Below are 22,711 nucleotides of genomic sequence, written 5' to 3' on the forward strand. Positions count from 1 at the left end.
TTACCAACATAAAGATTGTAACAATGTACCAATCACTACAAATTTTTTCAAATTATAATAATTAGTCACAATCTACTATAAATAAAAGATAAATATATCTCACACTTCACTTCTTTGAATCTTGGTTATTTTATTAACGTTGATGGACAAATATATTTGTCTCACTTTTTACACTTTTTGGGGATTAAATTTTGTATTTTCATCTTTTAGGGACACATTTGTTAGTGAATTACACATTTAAGGATAAAAGTGACTATTTACCCATTTCTATTCCTAGAGAGTGGGAAGAAGAAAAGTCAAGAAAATAATATATGAAAAATATGTCCCTATATTGGCAATTAGAGACGGTCTCGTTGACAATCATAATTCGCCCCTCTGTGCCATGTAGGCTATTTTATTAACAATGACAAATGGAAGTTAGCGACCAGATATATTTGTTGCACTTTTTACATTTTCGAGGACTAAATTATGTATTTTTCATCTTTCAGGGATACATTTGTCAGCGAATTACACATTCAGGAATAAAAATGACTATTTACCCTAAAATCAAAGATTCTTTATAACACTCAAAGAGTGAATTTACAATGAAGTTCTAATCTATCACAAGTATTTTGTATATCACAAAGGATGGACTCTCTTAAGCTCATTGTATTTCTCGACAAATGCTTTTCTTTTCTCTTGTTTCTTGTTTCATGATTCTTGTTTTTCTGTACACGCTCATCATCGTTCTTCAATCCTAGATGTCATATTTATAGAGAGAGACTTGTAATTGTGGTATGACTGTTGTGCAACTTGATATTGTTTCTTGGAATAAGTTGATACTGTGCGTTTTTATTTGATATGATCACAACTTTCCATATTTGTCATTCATAACTCAATATGGTCGTTAGACTTATAAAAGGAAATATAATATTGATTCACAGATATATTCCTTTTTAATAGAATCATATAAACTGGCATAAATTGATAATTCAAATAAATGTGCATATTCCATTCGGTGTTTGGATGTATTGGATGAGTAGTTCTTGCTTTCAGTAGATGAGATATCCACTAATGGATAAGTCTCACCTGGTGTTGCATCCAGTCATCAAACCTGTTGACTTAGATTCAACAAATTGTTAACACAAATGTATATTTTTTGTTTTCACCAAAACTAAGAGATGTCTAGATCATTCCATTTCTAACATGACTAACAATAAATGCCTAACTATGGTTGATGTGTTTGTGGACCCACTTGAAAGATTGTCTAAACACATTGTGAACAATACTTACAATATAAAAGGCTAAATCGTTTACCCAAATGTAATGTTAATAGTTCACCCCTAGAGATCATTCATAGTCCAACTAAGGTGTTTATTCTATTGAGGGTGTCATAGGTATGCAACACACAACATTTTTGGTTTCATCTTGAAAGAAATATTAAAAATTTGAAGTTATGTATTTTACTTTTATTGTTGGCTAAGATCGACCTATGAAACTGGAGGTTTGTGTCAACAATGTCACCTATTGATTTAGAAGGCATGAGATACATAACATTTAACTATGTCACCTATTTGACTTCATATTAGGGTTTGGTTTGAGTCTTTTCATATGTAAACAAGACCCACCATTGTCATAATTATTTTTAAAATAGTATCTTATGTTAAGTTTGATAGTATGTTGCTTACATGGTATGTAGGACTCGTCTAGCAATCCAAAGGATCAAAACTTTGCTACCATGATTTTCGTAGAAAGAACATACCTCGCTGTGATAGACCTTGCCATGACAGTTAAGGTGAGTGCCTGTGATTTTTACTCACTATGAATGAAAGTGTTAATAAAACCATAACAAATTTTGCTGAAACTGATTTTTTTTTTGTCTCTTATAGAACATGAACACAAAGATTGACAAACTGGCAAGTGAAATGAAGTCATCGGATAAAGTCATAGTCAACATTTTGTGGGTAGTATCAGATGTGGTTATTGAAGACCTAAAGGTTGGTTTCAAATCCATAGTTAAAGAGATTGCCTCCATTAAACCAGTACTAGCATCTATTTCAAAAAGTCATCACTACTAGAAAGAATGTTTTCAACATTGTTACTTTAACATCAATTTTTGATCAAATCGATGTTAACAAAAAGACAGTGACATTTTTGTTAATAAACAAATTTTGTTATTTAACATCAATTTTTCTAAAACCAATGTTAACATCGCCAAGTTAACATCACTTTTTTAATAAACAATGTTGGGTTTTAATGTTAACGTCCATTTTTGTAAGAACCAACATTGTGTTTTTCCTTTTATTGAATATGTCTCTCTGTCTTCTCTGACCCACTCACTCTCACTCTCACTCTCATTTCAGTGTCGCTCTCACTCTCTTGCTCTCCGCAACGGTTCAACTCCTCACTCTCACTCTCCTCACTATCTTATTGTATGTATTTCGATGCAGCACTGTCAGGATTCGAGGCCACGCAAATTCGTCGCGATGGTTCTTGCCGGGATTCGAAGCCATGATGTCATCGTTTTCATTTCCGGAGCTGGACTACGAGATCCGGCAGCTGGACCACACCACTGGGAATAGAGCTCACACTGACGGTGAGGTTCCAGAGCTTCTTTTATTTTCCTCGTTTCCTCTCTTCCCAACAACAAAGCATGAGTGTTCACTGGCAGAAGAAAATGGGGATAGAGTCACAAATTCCCCGAAGCTTAATCCGAAGAATCTACGCTCCCTTGGACAATGAATTTCATTTTGCAGTGCCAATCTCCTCCTCCAGAACAAATGAATGTGAACTCGTATGCCTCTCTCACTCACTCATTCTTGATTTGACTCTTGAATTTAATTTTCATTTTCTTTTAATAAACGTGGCAATTCAATTGTGTGTTTCTGCATCCAATTTTTTAATTGATGAAAGGTGGAAGGTGTTCTATGAATGCTGCAAGGGTTTTCTAGTCCCCTATTCTTTGGGATCAAAATGTAAACAACTTCCATGCAAAGAACAGAGTGTATGTTAGTCATTTCTCCAAGAAAAGGCTTCACTATCGGCTCAATCAATTTATCCATGCAGCCACATGTCTCCAATTGGTGGCAATTACACTTGATAAAGTCGATCGAAACCGCAGTGCCAAAATCTCCTCCTACTTTGAACGCATTTGCGTGCTTTGCTTTAGCGTGCCTCAAGGTTTCTTTCTAATAACACGCTCATAGGATAGATAGGATCCAACTTCACAATGCTATTATTCTCTATGGAATTTTCTCTTTTTTAAATCAGGTTTATGTGTTGTTATGCAGGGGTTGCAAAATATTGCCTTGAAGGAGGAAGCGTCCACGAGCAATGTAGATGGTGTAACCACCCCAACCTTGTTAGGATTGGCTAATTCCTTATCGAGGTTTCTGCTTACTTTAACAATTTTCTCCTGCACAATTCCTGTGTATTTATGCTTGGTTTAGACTTTGATTTGGTTTCATTTAGCTATTTATAGTGCCTTTAGGATGTTTGCTGATTCCAATTCTATGATAATAGCTAGGTGAAACCTTTTTTTATTTATTTATGTTGATGATTAGGGTCATATTTGGTTGGTTATTTTCAAAGCATTTCAAACAATTATTTCATCTCTGAACTTTGAATCTATGTATCAATTAATAGATGTAGAAAAATAAAAAAATTGACACCATTAATTCAAATGTATGAGCTTTTTATAAGATCTGAGTTTTACTTTTTAGTTTTTACCACATCGAGATGCTCATCCTTTTTCATACTTTTACTTTCTTATTCACATTTAGATCCTTCATTTTTGCAAGACAACTAAAGATGAGTGGATTATATTTGCTTGGGATGGTACTAACACCACCAAATGTCATATGTTCAAAGTGAGTTGATACGAATTTACTTTTACATGTTTGGGTAAAATTGTGATGATGCTTGTTACTGGAAATTTCTCATAACTAAAATAATGGCGTTTTCTAGTACTCTTTGTATATGATATGATATCTTTTCGATGGCAAGTTGCTGGATATAGGCTTAAAAATTATATAGTTGGTGTTTTATAGTTTTCTATATAGGAACATATTTTTCCTTCTCTAATTGTGCAATTTATCTTCTCGAATTATCTCATGCCCTTTCTTTTTTTGTACTGAATTGTGGGCAATGGAGTTTTGACTAGTGATTTAGTGGTAATGGCATGCCAAGAACTATAAAGTTATTGATTGGATAGTATTTTTATTGATATTATAAAAAACATCACTTGGGTAGCATTAGGAAAACAAATTAAAATAAGATGAAGCATAACTTATGCATAATGGTATTAAGACTACATAGGTTAAACATCTCAATTTTTATTCCACTAAAAAAGGGGGAATAGAACATTATTATTCCATTATGTTTGTGCGCCAAATGCTACCTTTGATTGGAGTCATGTTTATTTCACTTAATTAGGTTTCACAATATATGTTTTGTGTATAAATTATAATATTTTAGTTTTAATTTATGAGTTTCTTAATAGAAATTTGGTTTGATTGTTCCCATTTATTGTTTAATAGGTCCAATATGAATTTCCAATTTGGTTGGCACTGTGAAATGTTTTCTTATTTTGTTTGCTGATTTTTCTTTAATATTTATTTTATAACTTTTTGTTCTTCAATTTCATTATTTGACATTCTTGATCAATTGTAATTCTATAAATAAAATCAGTGATAAAATTAACTGTTAATATTAATACTAATATTATATTAATATTAATATGAATATGGATATTATTATTATTATTATTATTATTATTATTATTATTATTATTATTATTATTAAATTCACTATAAATCTACTCACTCATTTCTTTTTTCCTTTATTTTCTTTCCAGAAGTTTGCGAATCTAACTATCTTGAATCTTGACAAGTGCAATTTTTTAACTAAGATATGTGATGCATATGTTTTCTTAAATAATTTGGATAAGGTTTCTCATATAGCTTATATATTCCATGATTTTTTTCATGAAATTTAGATAGTTTTCACGTATAGTTCTCAAATAACTTTTACAGTAATGATGTTAACTAAAAAATTTCTCACTTGCTCAAGCTAGGACTTGCTAAAGGTTATTTGGCTCGATCTAACTTTTATGTTGCTTTTTGTGACGATGAGCAAGACCCAACTCAACAGACTTCTACTAATAACTTAATGGTTCAACAACTTGATGGAACTATTAATGAACGCGGTTAGTGCAAGCAAAAGGTGCTTAGCTGATTATGTTTGAAAATTTGCATTTTGAATGTGGCTCATATTATTCTAATGCAACCTTTTGTTGTTTTAGCTTGGAGCAAATGCTATATTGGCAATGTCTCCTGCAGTCTGTAAAGTTGGTGTTGACGTCTTAAAAGTTCCTCTTTACAAGGTATTTATCCATGAGTTGTGGTACTTGATTATCTCAAATGAAACTTGTTCATTGAATCCATTTTGTGTAATACAAGTTGTCTTGAAAATTAATATAAATATGTGATGTCTAAAAAAATGAAAATACCTGCTGCTTTGATGGCTTGCTTATAATCTAAATTTTATGAATTTTCGTATTCAAGGTCAACATGATATAGGTGTTATCATACTGTCATATTGCTTACAATTATTCTTACAATGGGTTGTTAGATCTGATGGTGCAAGTTTGCTAGTTCTTGCGACCCCCTCACAACAAACAAACACACCATAATTGTGTGCATTTTGAATTAAGGTTTCCTGTTGTTTTCTATATCTAACTTCACTCTATCTCTAGTTTGTTATCTATTGGTTTCTTCTTGTGGTCTCTTCAGCTTTGTTTCCATTTAAAAAGGAAGAGTGGCACTTATATTTTGCTTTGTTTATGTTCCGTTTCAAACTCAAAGACTTTTGTTGGAGGATGTGAAAACTAGTAAATCAAATGAGATTGTCCTTCTTAGTTCTTAAGGATGTTGTTTTTTGTCTTAAAGTGATGAGTTTACCCTTCTTCCCTGCTTTCCTGGTCTTTTTTTTTTTTTTATATTTAAAGTATACTACTGACACAATGAACATATTTATCATATAGCTTGATTTGTACAAAGAGAATAAAGGCAATTCGCATTCAACGGACAAAATGTTTTCTAAGAATTAAAAATGAAACATTAGGTGTTTAAGGAATTTTAAAATTGTAGAGTTATGTTTAATCAGCTTAGGTTATAGATGATTTTACGTATTGAGATTATTGTTTCATTACTTTAAGTATTTCTTTTATTTGATAGTAATTATTTAATAATAGTTTGAATATAATATTTTGTACTACCTGGATTGGTTCTATTTTCAGTTTGCAGGTTTGGATTAGTTACAAAATAGACAAAATATTAAAAAATATATATATATGCAAAAACAACATCGGTTTTGGAAGAACCGATGTTGTAATGCACCATACAACATCGGTTTTGGTGAAAATCGATGTTGTTATGCACCTTACTAAAAAAAGATGGTGGAACTCAATAAACCAAGGTGGGGGGGGGGGGGGTGAATTGGTTTTCAAAAACACAATGTACTTTTAAAAACAAAGTAGCAGCAAAAAACTTTTCTATGCGGATCGTATCACAAAGCAAATATGAATCAAACGTAATCAATACTTAATCAATCATTCCTTACACATGATCCTTCATTAACTTTCTTTCTTTCACAATCATACAACTTGAATCTTTAAAACCTTGATAAAAACTTGAATGGGTTGATTAAACCTTGAATGAGAGAAAGATATGAACAAGAGAAAAAACATAATCTTTTATACTAATTCACTCTCTATTTTTAGAAAAGTTAATCCAATTATCTAATCCACAACCTGAATTAGATTTCCACTATGCATCAAGAATTCTTACAAGCAAGCATAATCAATCTACAATTTCCACCCTAGAAAAGAGACTAAGGCATCCAACACTAGGACCCTCTCTGAATATAAGCCTAAGGGAACCCTACTCTTAGCCCAAATTAGAAAATCATATTCTAGCATGTTGTAAAAAATTCATGCATAAACACAAGACAATGTAAAAATCATACACATGAAAAAACCAAGTAGAAGAGATACAACCTAACCAATCTTTCTACAAAAACCTTGTTGGATTGAAAAATTGTTCTCATTCTACTTAAAAGACACAACTCACTTTCAAGAAAAGATATTAAGAAGTTGTGAGTTACTATAAAGCTTTTTTCTTCTCTTCTCTCATTCACTATTGAAAGCACGAAATCTTTCTCATCCTGAGGCTAAGAAGTGATTTTCAAGATGTATTGAGTATTCTCTAATTATCTCTTTTTTTAGATTGTTTAGATGTGAACACCAGCTGGTTATTTATAGAGAAAACAATTATAACCGTATGTAATCGATTAAATCTATAAGGTAATCAATTATTTCAATGAAGTAATCGATTAGATTATCCAAGTAATCTATTAAAGTGTTCATCCAACATATGCAAAACAACTCAAGAACAATGTAATCGATTAGATGACCTAAGTAATCGATTAAAGTGTTCTTGTTCACCTCTAAACAACTTAAACGAGAGAGAAGTAATCAATTAATCCACTTGGTAATTAATTAAAGGAGAGACTCCTGAAAAATCAGTCATTGTCTCAAACAACAGTGTAATCGATTAAAATACTACCATAATTGATTAAACTGATACGAGACTTAACTCTTTAAGTTTCAGACAACTTGTTGTAATCGATTATGACCACTCTATAATCGATTGAAACATAGTGTTTTGCCTCTGAAGAAATTTTTCTAACTTAGAAAATTTTCTTCACTCACACTATGATGGTGCATAATGCAAAACAAATATCAAGACACACTTCTCTGGGGTTTGAAGTAATTATTTGCATTGGCATGTAATAGGTTATGGGCCATTTTTTGTGACCTATATTGGAAGACCCTATTATTTTATGGATTATTATAGCTTTCTGAATATAAACATTGCATCTAACTCTTTAGTGAACTATCTAACATAGTGTAATAGTATTTGGATATTTAGGCCTATTATATTTACACGCAATGCAAATGTGCCAAATGAAGACAATCATTGTATAACCCTTCTAAGGCCTATTGTATTTCATCGCAACAATGACACAATAAATAGTTAAATTAAAGTCAGATAGATACTATGATTCAAAAATCTAAACAACATAATGAACATTTGCAATATAAACTAACCAACAAAAAATATCCTACATTTCATGTCTACAGTGAATAAATATTGCTCCATGTTAATTCAAAGATGTCCCTGCATTCTCTGGTGGTGGAAAACAAGATGGCCCAATATAAGTTTCCATATCCTTAAAAGTATAGTATACTAATGCATATGTGTTACAATCAGGGAATGAAAAACTAAATATTCAGTACTACCATATGAATGGAAGCAAAAATAAATATACTAACCATTTGACCAACTGGTTGCGAACCTTGGGTATTTGCTCTATGAATGTCTATTGTGACCATATAACCACCACAGTTGTGGCATTTGATATTCCACTTAAAAGTTCTAGCACTAGAGTGCATATTTGGATCACATCCTTTAGGTTTGGCAACGATAGGATCCTCAATTGATACATTCACCGATTCGGTATTCTCGTCATCTACAACATCATTTGAACCATGTTTCAACTTTAGATTCACAAGTTCTTCACTAATAACATCGACAATTAGATTATAATCTTCATCATGACAATAACACAACTGAGCAACTTCTCTAAATATAAATGCAACTTAGCATGCCTTGCTATTAAATTCGAATCCTAATGAGTGGATCCATTTTTGAACCTTTGATGAATACATTTTCTAGCATTTTTGGCCTATCGATCCAACACAAGTCATTTTGGAAACTGAACAAAATCAAGCTCAATCAACACAATCACTATGTGCTTATAAGGAACCCCAAAAGATTCCATTCTCAAGCAAGAACATCCAAACTCAACAGATGATGGAAAAAAACACATGGAAAATTGTTCCATTATTACAATACTTAGACACAGAAAATATTTAGAACATTGGGGTCTCATGACAATCTCTAATTCTCATTAACGATGTTGCTCTTTACAAAACAAGCCTAACACAAAAGGAATACCTCTTTCGTAAATTGCTTCGCTATTGAATGCTCAAGTGATCGCAAAATGATTTGTAAAACCACATTATCATAGTCCGAGTCAAAATCCGCTTCAAATTCCCTGTACCAAAAATGACTCACAAATTGTTCAAAAAAATTCAGACCAACCTATTTTGAACTCACAAATTTCCCAAGGTGACCATGAAATCCTTCACAACGTGAAGTAGTCTTTATTCCTGCAAACAAATTTCCCCTAATGTGAGAACATTTCCACCCACATATTTTTAAATTTACCGACTTTATAATCACCTAACATTATCCTAACTGGTATCAAATTATTTTAGCACCCAACAGAACTACCAGGACCATAACCCAAATTAACCAGTATCGACCACTAGTAAACTAGACATAGGATGCATCATCCATTCCTACAACAATATTTTAATCCATTCATATTAGCATTGGACCAAAACCATAATTGCAACCAAACCTTGTATGGGTTTAATAGAAAATAAAATATAATCAACAAAGGGAACCCAAAAAAATAACTATATTTTCCATCCATATCTACAAGGGGCATGGATGACCCGAACTAAGATATTATGAAGGGCGCAGGAAAATAATCAAAACTTGTTTTATGATGGTGCATTATAGAAATATAAGGAGACATACCTTCAAAATTCAAGAACACAACAAAGGATATAGGAAGATCCAAACAGGGGCGCAGACACCAACTACATCTTTCAAACCATTTAAATGAGAAAATGAACCTTCGTAGGCAACCCAAACCTAAGATCGATAAGATTCAACGAACTTGATCCATTAACATAAACAATAGATCATGCTTCTCTTTATTATAGACAAAAAAGTCATTACATTTCATCAAGGACATTAAAGTCTTTTGCATTCATTAATAACCATCAATGACTATATGAATACTAAATAAATCACCATATTAAAAAAAAATCAAAATACCAGTACTACTTATCATACTCGATTATTTTTTCTTTGTCCATCACACACAAAGAAAAGAATTGGTCCACCGAAGCCTGCACCTGTTTTTAGTTTTTTAAATTTGAGTTATTTTCTGGATATAGGTGAAAATAATGTGTAAAATGAGTTTAATATGAATGACCAAAACTACAGTGGACCACCTACTTTGGACAAAATTGTTAGCCGTTAGATTAAATAGTTATTATACGACGGTTCACACTAGATACTTCAATCTCCTTCCATAAATTTTCCGGTGATCGTTCCTTGCCATCATAGGCAATTTCCGATGGCAACTTTTTTCTCTTTTCTTCCTTATAACCTTCCCCCCTTTCCTTCTTCTTCTGATGTTTGCTTCAAACTCAACCTTAGCATCCTTGAATCTCACATCCAACCTCGTATCGTTAAATTCCCTCAAAAAAATCACCACCAAACCAACCTGTGCGAGAAAAGCTTGAAACTTTGGATGTTCCAAACTCGAGAAAGAAACAATGGCACCAGACTCGTAGTACCATGCACCTTATCCCTTTATCACTTTTTTTTGAAGCATCAGAAGCCCTTCGTAGCGCTTCAGCACTGTCTTTGCCACGACCTCATCGGAGGAAGCAGAGAGACTAAAGAATAAGTGTAACAAAAAAAAAGGTGATCATGATTCACGTCACGTGTTTGGCATCATTGTCAGGCTCTAGGGAAGGGAGCATTTATCCGAAGAGGGTGTCAGATCTACTATACCCTTCCCATTAGTGTCATATTTGTTTGTTCTCAGTTGGGTACTTCTAATTTTGACAACATTTGAATCAAGTGTGTTGTGGGTGTTTATGGCTAACAAGGGTGGATATGTTGTGGTTGTTGGCATGTTTAGCTCGTTGGAGTAAACAAATGTCGCCATTGAAAATTGTTCCTAGCAATAGAGAATGGTGGTTGGAAGGGGAGGGGCAGAGATATGGTGTGAGCAATCCTATGATTAATAGATTAATCTGACGGTTAAAAATAATGGTTCACTATGGACCACCTAATAGGTGGTCCACCCTAGCCTTGACATTGGTAAAATAGAAATGATTTTTTGACAGTTTGGCCCAAAATTATCACTTATTAAGAAAGTTCATGAAATATGTTAATTCTTGAACAACTTAACGTATAATGTAACAACAGTTAGCCCATTCAATTAACATGCCTAACATAATCTATTGTTGGCAACTTGTAATGAAATTTGATAAATTAAAACTAAATGCCCAGGTCTATGTTTTCTATTCCACAGTGTTATGATTATCCAAAAAATAATATACTATGTTAACGAAACAATGGAAATATAGAGAATCGAAAGGCTAATATGATGTTGGCTCCGTGAGAAATAATAGAAAACCCTAAATACCATGTATTGGTACGAAGAATCTTACCAAGCATGGTACTTCGATGCGTGTTAGGTGTCCAATTGAGAGTGGTAGGCAGCGGCGTTGGTGTAGGAGGGCACTGTCGTTGCATGTCAGGCAGACCAGCTTCATCATCCAAGCTAGGCTCCAACTTCATTTTTGGGGGAAAATCGATGTTGTTTCCATTCGTCAGTGAAGAAGGCAAAGCAAGCTTTGGAAATGCAAAGCATGAAATGAAACAATGTTTGCGGTTTTAAAAATGAACAAACATTTAGTAGCGCCACTTTTGCTTCTTGCACCCACCAATATACTTGCACACCTAGGCCATTTTAGATAATTCAAAAAATTTTCCTTTGGTGAATCTGATACATATTACGAATCGGTAAAGTTGTTACAAATTTGTAATTCGTATGGGTTAATAGAGATTATTTGTTTATTGCTACTATTTTGAGTGTGTATAACAATAATTTGTGCAATGAATTACATTAATATGACAATTTGAAATTAAGTTTCGAATTAATTAAAAAGAATTTTCATGGTATCGTATAATATAGAGAAAGAGATAATTAAGGCCTATTAGATCCATCAGTAAATATTGACAACTGCAGGAAGAAAATATGGGTTTGTAGATATTATTATAACAGTCAAATTCATTTTTTTGAATATGTAATTAATCTATTTTTGACTATTTTAGTAACTGGTTAATAGAAGACTCTGATATTTAAAAAGATAAATTGCAATTTATTTGAAGTGGTTATAGAAAATAAATATGGCTGAAGGTAGCATGAAAGGATGAAAATTGTGGTTGTTGTCTTAGTTCTTTCTTTAAAAGTCATTCAATTGTGTAATTCTTGTTGCCTTTGAAATCAATTGATATCAACAAGAATGGTCATCATATACACAGTACAACAATAGCTTTGATGTATTGAGAAAGATGGATAAACTGCTTATGATAACAATATGTTTCCAATCATGATACCTTGCAGCTTAAACTCTTAGAAAGTGATGTCTATGATTCAAAAATAAAAGTCGCACCATTACATTGTGATACCATTTATCCACAATAGAGTATTACATACAAAATCAAACTAATTTTGGCTTACATGACATCTGTTGCAGACACCAATGTTAAACATTGCATTACGTATACATGCATTCAGCCTTGAACTGAAACCTGATGCTCCATACAAGAGTGGTGCTTTTATTTAATGAGTAAAACCAAACCATTACACTATAAATACAATATAATACCTTATTCCAAAATTACAGACGCATGTAATCTTAAACTAAGTCCAAATCAATAAAACATTCACTACAAACACATGTTACAATCTTAGGAGGAATAGAGGTAATTAATGACTCATGTTTAGACAACTGACAAACACAAAGAAGTGTATTACAAGTGCCTAGCTTGCAGATCATGTTAGTTGTGTTAAACAATTTGAAAGAGTGTTACAACACGAAGTTGATGTGATAAAAAAAATAATGCAAAAACTTGATGTGATGAAGGTGTTACAACATACATTGCAATTAACAATCCTGCATGGAAAAGGTTCATGATCAATATCAATAGCTTTCAATGTCATCAGTAATTATTCAGCTAGTTTTAGAACATACTACAGATTTTGAAGAACTTCCTTGAACACAAAGAAGTGTATTTCAAGTGCCTAGCTTGCACATCATGTTAGCAGTGTTAAACTATTTGATATAGTGTTACAACAATTTGGCTTGCATCAAATTCAACATGAAGTTGATGTGATCAAACAAATACTGCAAACACTTGATGTGATGGTGTTACAACATACACTGCAATTAACAACCCTGCATAGAAAAGGTTCATGATCAATATCAATAGCTTTCAATGTCATCAGTAATTATTTAGCTAGTTTTAGAACATACTACAGATTTTGAAGAACTTCCTTGAACACAAAGAAGTGTATTTCAAGTGCCTAGCTTCCAGATCATGTTAGATGTATTAACCAATTTGAAAGAGTATTACAACTATTTGGCTTGTATCAAATGCAATAGGAAGTTGATGTGATCAAACAAATTATGCAAAAACTTGATGTGATGAAGGTGTTACAACATACACTGTAGTTAAAAACCCTGCATGGAAAAGGTTCATGATCAATATCAATAGATTTCAATGTCATTAGTAATCATTTATCTAGTTTTAGAACATACTACAAATTTTGAAGAACTTCATTGAAAACCACATCGGTTGTTATGTTTAGTGGTTTTCCTCCTTTATCATGAATAAGAATTTTCAATCCACTTTTGCTTTGAACTCTTGAGAATGCCACATAAAGCTGGCCATGAATGAAAACTGGTTTAAGAAGATATATTCCAACACATTAAAGAGATTGTCCTTGGGATTTATTGATTGTCATGGCATATGAAACTATAAATGGAAATTATCTTCTAGTCATCTTGAAAGGCCATAGAGATTGAGATGGTGATAAAGACATTCGTGGAATATACACCAAACTTCCTATGTTTTTGCCCCAAAATTATCCATGCTTCAATAACATGATTGGTCATTCTATAGACAATTATCCTTGTTCCGTTGCAAAGGCCTTTCGCTTGATCTAAATTCCGAATCAACATAATAGGTGTGTCTATTTTCAGACTTATCTTATGATTAGATATTCCTGATGTCTTCAATGATTGTAGAAATTCTGATGTAACAGCTTCATAACATTCACTTGTTGCAGCATCTCTCATGTCAATTGAATCATAATTGAAATATTCTTTCTCTTCACCTGGGATGATGTTTAATATGTAGTCATTAATTTGGTCTACGACCTCATTTGTTGAAGCTAGATTAGCTCTAGATTTGAGAAATTCCTCATCCTTATACTTATGCTGGATATCTGGGTAAGTATGGCTGACAATCACTTCATAGGATCGGTGAAGTTTGTAATCAACAATTCTGATGGAATTTCTATGTCATATAACCCATCATCACCTTTGCCTAGTTTCCCATCACCAACATCTGTCAGCCACTGAGAAAAGCTCTTTATTTCTTGTGTATTTGTAATTGTTAGGTTGGAGTGCAAACACATGTTTTTTGTCAGCTTTAAAACTGTGCAGTAGTCGCATAGATATGAAGCATTTATAGTAGCATATAATATGCTGGATCTACTTCCTCTTGGGATGATGGAAAGAATTTGCCTGAAATCACCTCCAAACACAACAACTTTTCCACCAAATAGAACACAATCGAAATTAGACATGCACATGATGTCATTCAATGTTTTATCTAATGCTTCAAAACAATACTTATGAGCCATAGGAGCCTCATCCCATATAATCAACTTGGTTGCCTTTAATAGTTTAGCTTGTTCCGTACCTTGGTCGATATTACATGTGGAGTTGTCTAATGCAGGCACAGGAATAGCAAATTTCAAATGTGCAATTTTGTCATTGGGTAATAACAATGAGGCTATACCACTTGAGGCAACTGTCAAAATAATATCACCTTTCGAACGTAATGCAGAAGTTAATGTCTTCCACATAAAGGTCTTCCCAGTACCTCCATATCCATACATGAAAAACATTCCACCAGCTTGTCTATTGACAACATTCATGATTAAATTAAAGATGTGTCTTTGTTCATATGTTTTTGTAATTACAAAAAATGTAATTAGATCGACATGATTGAGCCATCATTATTTCTATAATAGTGATATTAGAATAAGAACACCAGTTTTTTCCAACCTGTTAGAGAAACAAAGTATGTTTGCAAATCATGTTGTAATTGAGCCTTGTCATAATTTTGTTCAGCATATATATATATATATATATATATATATATATATATATATATATATATATATATATTAACATAATGTGGCTAGAACACATGTTTTGGAATTGGATAATCCTTTAATGATATTTTGTTCGATTGTAATATCTCTTCAATTTCAATCAATGCCAAATTCTATAACTCTTCTGTTTCAATCTGTAAATCTTTGGATAGAAGTAAACAATTGAATTTGTAAGTTTTAAACAACAATTGCATTCAATAAAAAAATACAAGGTTTACTATACATTACCTGACATGTTTCTTATCCTTCTCTGTTGATGAAGAATATCATCAATTAGACACTTCCATGTTTTAGCTAATACATGATATGGTCTCTCAATGCTATTAGATATGAGCATTGTTACAAACAATCTTCTTAGGAATTGGCCAGAACCCCAATGGTATGCTTATCTTAAAGCCTCAATATATTCCTTATCGTCAAGCAAGAAGCCCATAGCAAATCAAGCTTCTCTAAATGATGAATACAATTGACCATTAATTATGCGAATTTGTTGGCAAATGAAAGTACAACCTTTCAACAACAGGTGATCTCTTGTGAATTTAGAATGAAAATATTCTCCAGCAAGCTTCACAAGGAAAAATATAACTCCCATCAAGCCAGTGCTTAATCTCATCAACAATATGTTCAGTAGTTCCATCATCATTTTGGGCAGGTACAAGAGTCGCAATTATGCGATCATAACCTTTATTAATGTACTTGAATAAATATTTGATGGATGTTGACTGATTTCACCATTCTATGTTAAGGTATGCCTGATATTTCAACAACAGATTTGGTTTGTATGGTACCACATATCTAGTATCTAGTGCTATCCCATTTTTGTCAATATATTTACCATCATTACGTCTTCTATAAATAGGATAGCCCTCTAGGTCAACAATAGTTTCAGGTTGTCATTTTTTAGGAAAATATCTAGAACACTTTCCCTCTTTCATGCATGGAGACTTTCTGTTTGCATGACCACATGGACCATGCATCATTTGTTTCTTGGCATAATCATATAGTTGTGGTTGTTCAATAGAATTTAGTATCTTAGCTGACATGATGCCATTAATATTTGAAGGAGATGGATACTTGCTTGCAGCATCCAAAAACAACAAGATATGACCATATGGACAAACAATAATCGTTCTGCTTCCATCATTGTGTAACCCTTGACAATAAATCGTTGAAACAATCTTTTGGACCTCAATAAAGTTTGAGCTTTATCTTTTTTGGACTGCAGCCTAAAACACAAAAACTCTCTGATAGTTAGTATGTATCTATTTCTTTGATGAGAATCATCCATATCTCCATGTTTGATATCACTGTGGTACCCATCTTCGCCATAAGGAAACAACGGAGGATATTGCAATCCAAGATAACTTAGATGAAGCTCATTGATTCTTTGTAAATGTCCACTTTGTTTTTCAAGTATAATGTCTTGATTGATAGGTTGACTTGCATCACCAACAATAACTGCAACCACCTTTAAAATTGTGTGCAAATTATAGATTCTTCCATCTTTTTTTTCTGTCAGCTATCAATTGTAGGTCATGATTCTTTGTCTGAAAGTTATCATATCTATCTTTGGCCATCCTAAAAGACTTAGCAAACATATTGTGTTCATCAAACATTTCTTTTAACTTGGAGACCAGCTGTGAATCAAGTATATTTTGCCTTGCACAAGTTTAAAACATGTCATGCATATAGTCATTCATTTAACGGTATCACAATTGAATAAAAAAATGCACATAGCCATTTAATGCAAATAAAGTCAAAACACACAATTTACCTTACTGCACCAATTTTGTTTTGAATTTCATTTTTTGTATCATATATATACAGCTGGGCAAATTTTGGAGGTTTTTGGGGCATTGGTAATAAGCTTCCAATCAAATGACATGCTTGTCCATGAATTTTATAAATTACTGGACCTTTCCTCTGAGCACACTTGTATCTATCTTGGCTCTAGGAGAGCTAAAAGCAAACATCATATTATAAGCCCTAATATTATGTTGTTAATTTCTACTTTCGTGTGATTCTTGATCACATAGTAGTTGTTGCAAAAGCATTGGAGGATTCTTGAGAAAAGGAAGTTGTATCCTTCCCATGCTGCAACAAAGACTATATTTGGCATTAGCTTGATTTCTATTTTTTCTTGTCCTTTCTTGATACCTCATAGCAACTTGGCAATACGCATATGTTTCAGAAGCATCTCCTAGATCAATATATCCTACAAAATACATGTTACTTAGTTTGACATTAATAACATTGTTGAAGGTAAAACCACTACATTGTGAGACTAAAACATGTGCTAATGTCATGAGTAGATTCATGAACACCATCAAATAGGTCATTCTCATCATCTAGTAAACTCACACTGGTTTATGCATTACAACCAACGATAGCACAACTATGATTATTACTTGATGTGTAATTTTTTTGATATAATATTTCAAATTATTGTCACCTGCATTTTCAGTACTGTCATTTGAAGAGCCTTCATATGTCTGCTGAAGTAGGTCATTTGCGTGTTCACATACAAAGGAATGATCATGCATTTCATTGTCTGGTAGTGCAGTAGAAGTTGAAGATGCAACTTCAAAGTCATTATACAAATTATTACGAAGCCTACACATGTTATTGATAGTTTTCCTCTGTCAGGTTTGGAGGTGATGGCTATTTGGCTGAGTATTAGTGACATCTATGACACAGCTATTGCATAAGTTTTTAGCCTTGAAAAATCATATACCAAGTCTACCACATTGATAATCTTGTACTTTTAATCACGATTTTGCATGGTACCATGGTTAGAAGACAAAAAGTGACTTATTGGAACTATTAGTACACTTGTTTGACAACTTTCATTGGTCACACCAATTTTATGGTAGATGGTAGACTTATAGCCATCTTTCAGCCAACACTTACAACATACTGACTCTACTTTATTATTGCTGATAAAATAGGCTAATAACAGGCCATAAAATTATAAAGATATCCCATCCAATTGGTAATAGGCTAGCAGCACATGTGCAAAGCAAACCTCTATTTGCTTTTGATAATAGGTTCCTATGACAACTAACACCTTTTTAGTGATACTTCTTGGGCACTGATTTGCTTTGTTGTCATTAGTTTAAGCGCATTAAGTTTAGATTGAATTGGCTTTCTAATCCTTTGTCATTGGTGAATGATACTATAATAGTTTATTGCTACTAACAATAAACCTGTTGTGTGGTTAAAATGTCATTTTTGTTTGTATTTTATTACAACTTCAGTTAAAAATTGCTTTTGATAATAGCCTCCCAGGACACCTAACACCTCTTCCATGATATTTTTGGTTCACTGGTCTAGTTTGTTGTGATTGGTAAACGATAATATAACATTTTACTACTACTATCACTAAACCTCATACAGAGGCTAAAATGTTATTTTTGTTTCTATTTTAGAAAGGTTTTAGTTAAAAATGGTTATACAATTTGCAATGATCATATTTTGGACATAAGAAATTGCCATGTATTTCCTATTTCCTTTTTATATTGTTTATGAGCACTGACTTACATTAAAGGAGAACAAAAAACAAAATAATATCCCAAAATGCACTGTTCTAAACATTGAGTTTGATCACAACAATTATATGTTACAATCATGAACCAATTTGCAATACTTAAGAAGATGTTGATTCATCATTCCAAATTTGTGTAGCTTAGGGTGCATCATTCTTGCTTCCTCGAAAACCTTGACACTTGAGGTCCTCCTTTTGCTTTGTAATCCATTCAATTAACACTACAGGTGGAGCAGGCTGCACAATAATCATCTTAGCATTTTTCAATTGATGATCTTTGTGCAACTGTCTTTGCACCTAACTTGCAATATAAAATTGTTTAATTATCAATAAAAAAAATAGTTTTCTAACCATTATACTATTATAACATTAAATATTTCACATACCTCTTATGCCACAATTAAGAGCTCCTTGGAATGAAACATCCTTAGCACTTGCTTGTCATGATAGATTTCATGCACTGTATATGCATTAGGATAGTTAACAACATCTTGAAGACATCTACCTTCAGTACTTTCTCTTTCTATTAAAAATAGAAGATGTTTGTCGATAAGCGACATTACTTGTGTTGGATACACACTTGTATCAGGATCCTGCATGAATAAGTCATGAAAGCAACTTTAGGCAACATTGGTTATATTATTAAAACCATCACAGGTCCATGAAAAGTCTATAACTACCTCAATTTTCAAAATAAGATTATGGCATTCCTCATTGAGTAACTTTGATACATCAAAATTTGGTCATTTTAACCACACGGTTCTAGATTCATCATAAACTTGAGCTATTAATGAGTAGTTGTAACTTATTGATGTGTGTCATACCCTAATTTCGTTCAGGGACTATTGTTCATTGATCTTTTGATCCTTGCTAGTCGAATATAGTGTTGAACACCAGTTATAGTGCAAAGCAAGGAACCATTCAGTGTTTCAATTAGGAATGCGAAAGATACCAAAAGGAGGGGCAAAAGGGTGTTTTCATTGAGTTTCCTAGACCTTAGCTCGCCCAGGCTAGCCTCTGGCTCGCCTGGGCCACCAAAAGACTTCAATGTTAAGAAACCAGCTCGCCTGGGTGAGTTCCAGCTCACCTGAGCGAGCTGCCATGGCCCCAATTGCCCATCTTCCTATAAATATGCACACATGGCACCTACACCTCGCACACACATTGAGATATTAGGCCCTATATCCAGGTTTATGTGAGCCATAAGGAGTGGAGGTCGATCTGTGGTCATGTTGGGTCTCTGACTCACTTGATAATAGTGAAGCCTTATCTAGAGTTTTCCTCTTTTGGTGATGCATTGTTGCTGATAGTCCCTACCACCACAATGTATTATCTAAGAGGATGATATCTCTAGAGATCAGTAAGGTTACATGAAAGTACCCTTAGGAGTTATCACTAGAAGTGAACTTTTGGATCCTTTCCATTAGGTTCCTGAATTAGGCGGCACATAACAAACTCACTCTGGCTTGTTCCTTAATCACATCATGCATCTCTTTATGGCATCGTAATGGACATATCATTCCTGCATTTATCATTTATCATATTCATGCATTGCATTTGCATAAGTCATTGCATTATCATACATCTTCATTTATGATGCAATCCTCTCTAGGAAGGGACCAATTACCAGAGCCATGAGCAAGAGGCTCCAAGAGGATTGGGCTAGAGCTACTAAAGAAGGCCTTAGGGTTCTCATGAACCTTAGGGTAGATTTTTGAGCCCATGGGTCAAGGTTGGATCCATTCTTCTTTGTAAATATTAGAATAGGTTTTTCCTTCTTTTGGGCCTTGTATTTTGGTCATTCTAGTAGTATAGGGTTTTAGCCTTGTATTTCAGGGCATTTTGAGTAGTCTTTGTAGTAAGGACTTTTTTTTGTATTTTTGGAATGGGGGTGAGCTTAGCTATTATAGGGGGTGTGTAGCTAAGCTCTAGCTTCTCATCTCAAGGAGGTGAGCTTAGCTATTAGAGAGGTGTGTGTAGCTAAGCTCTAGCTTCTTTAGGAATCTTCTCAAGGAAGCTTCTCAAGGAGGTGAGCTTAGTTATTAGAGAGGTGTGTGTAGCTAAGCTCTAGCTTCTCAAGGAAGTTTTCTCAAAGAAGCTTCTCAAGGAAGCTACCTAGTCTATAAATAGAAGCATGTGTAACACTTGTTGTAACTTTGATGAATGAAAGTCTTATGAGACACACTTCAAAGTTCCATTTCTCTTCCTCTTTTATTCCTTCAATTTTGTGCTCCCCCATTCTCTCTTTCTTTTCCTCCATTAAAGCATCCTCTTTAAGATTCTTATCCAAGGCACATTCTTGGTGGTGAAGCTCCTTCTTCCATGGCTTATTCCCTAGTGGATGGTGCCTCCCCTCTCCTCTTCTCCTTTGCCTTCCACTGCATCTCCATGGTGGAAAATCACCATTGAAGGACCTCATTGAAGCTCAAAGATCCAGCCTCCATAGAAGCTCCACAAGCAAGCTTCCATCAATTTAGCATGCTTTTGTTTTGCCAACTGCATACATTTTATTTTCATCGTTCGCATGTTATGTTCACTTATGCATAATCCTTGTGTTTTCCTCTGCAAAAAGAAAAAAACAAAAAAAAAAAACAAAAGAACAAAAAAAGAACAAAAAGAAAGTCACAATGAAGAATGAAAGTTTACACCACATTCTTAGTTACATGTGTTGGGTACCATGATGATAGCTATAAGCAAACCATGTTAGGATTATACACTCATTTCTCTTAAAAAATGATTGAAAATCATGTGAACATGGTACCTAATACATGGTTAACTAGGAAAGGGTGTTTCTTCAGGCATCTTATGTCGATCTCATAGTTACATTTGTCATGCATAGCATAAGTATGCCCTAACCATTCATCTCTATGATATGTTGGCGAAGTATTGACAGTCAAAATTTCTATTCCTTGGATTATGGGGTCGAACCAAGCACATGCTTTTAAGAAAAGGTTTTCGTCAAGTCAAGGTCAAGTATGGAGGTAACCAGCTTGCAAAGTTGGGGCAAGAGATGGATCGAGTTTAACATAGCTTCTTTGGCTACAGCCAATACATGATTGAGCTAAGTAATTTAAAAAATTAGGGACTGTTGATGTCCATGTTTTATTTCCAGTTGCACTTTGCCTCTGACAAGATGTAATGAACAATGTTGTTTTAATGAAAATCTGAATTGATTCGACCCTATGTTCTACTGAATGTCCTGTGTAAAAATTATTTGCAATACTTCAACAATCTATCATCTACATACATCCATGCTTATTTTTCTGTTCACATTGGTGGCATTGCTCATTGCATTCTTTCCTTGAAATCAGAACTGTAATCATTGTAATAAAAAAGAAAGAATGTGTTTTACGACACCCTTACCGAACGCGTGCCAAAGCTAGAGTGATGAGTGAAATAGAAGAGGTACAAGAATAGATGAAGGCCGACATGGAGGCCATGAAAGAGCAAATGACCATAATGATGGAAGCCATGATGAGTATGAGAAAAATGATGGAGGTCAACACGACTACAGTCGTTGCCGTAAGTACTGCCATTGAGGTGGACCCGGCTCACCCATCTGGCCTCAATCAAGTAAATCATTCAGTCTCAGATATAGTAGGCCAGAGAGGCGAAGCATTGGGAAGTACGGGCGACCCCCATTTCGTGCAGGTCCGAAGCAAACATTCCTTCCCACCATATGGTTTGCCTCCCAACTATACACCACCTAATGTTGCATACACTCCTGATGAGAATGTCGATAACTTTACTCTCATACCCATTGAGAGCCAACAACCCCAATTTGATCATGCACATGTCTCTCAACCCATGAGGGAGACACATGAAGTACCTTGCCACACTTTAGTCGACTTTGAGCCTCACCTCGGATATGCCACTGAAGGACAAGCAATTGGTGGTGTACCCCTGCCAAACACTTTGGGGGGGGGGGGGGGTCCTCAA

At 33.8% G+C, this 22,711-nt stretch overlaps 2 long non-coding RNA genes across 9 annotated transcripts; one reads left to right on the forward strand and one right to left on the reverse strand.

Annotated features, from left to right (window-relative positions):
- Nucleotides 1–2,279: 2,279 nt before the first annotated feature.
- On the forward strand, nucleotides 2,280–20,364 carry LOC102663015 (uncharacterized). Of its 7 annotated transcripts, none has more exons than XR_003263187.2 (5): nucleotides 2,280–2,773; nucleotides 2,893–3,159; nucleotides 3,270–5,202; nucleotides 5,282–5,362; nucleotides 17,693–20,364. It is a non-coding gene; the product is annotated as an uncharacterized lncRNA (long non-coding RNA). The 7 variants fall into 7 exon arrangements; XR_003263188.2 differs by having other exon boundaries at nucleotides 3,270–5,185; XR_001383181.3 differs by lacking the exon at nucleotides 17,693–20,364 and having other exon boundaries at nucleotides 3,270–3,848; nucleotides 5,117–5,202; nucleotides 5,282–5,904.
- Nucleotides 8,131–10,311, reverse strand: LOC102662930 (uncharacterized). Of its 2 annotated transcripts, none has more exons than XR_416420.4 (3): nucleotides 9,711–10,311; nucleotides 9,060–9,274; nucleotides 8,131–8,571 (listed from the first exon to the last, which is right to left on the reverse strand). It is a non-coding gene; the product is annotated as an uncharacterized lncRNA (long non-coding RNA). The 2 variants fall into 2 exon arrangements; XR_005886836.1 differs by having other exon boundaries at nucleotides 8,163–8,228; nucleotides 8,375–8,571; nucleotides 9,060–10,311.
- Nucleotides 20,365–22,711: the final 2,347 nt, after the last annotated feature.

The sequence above is a fragment of the Glycine max genome, chromosome 10 (genome assembly GCF_000004515.6).
Source record: "Glycine max cultivar Williams 82 chromosome 10, Glycine_max_v4.0, whole genome shotgun sequence".
Classification (NCBI taxonomy): Eukaryota; Viridiplantae; Streptophyta; class Magnoliopsida; order Fabales; family Fabaceae; genus Glycine; species Glycine max.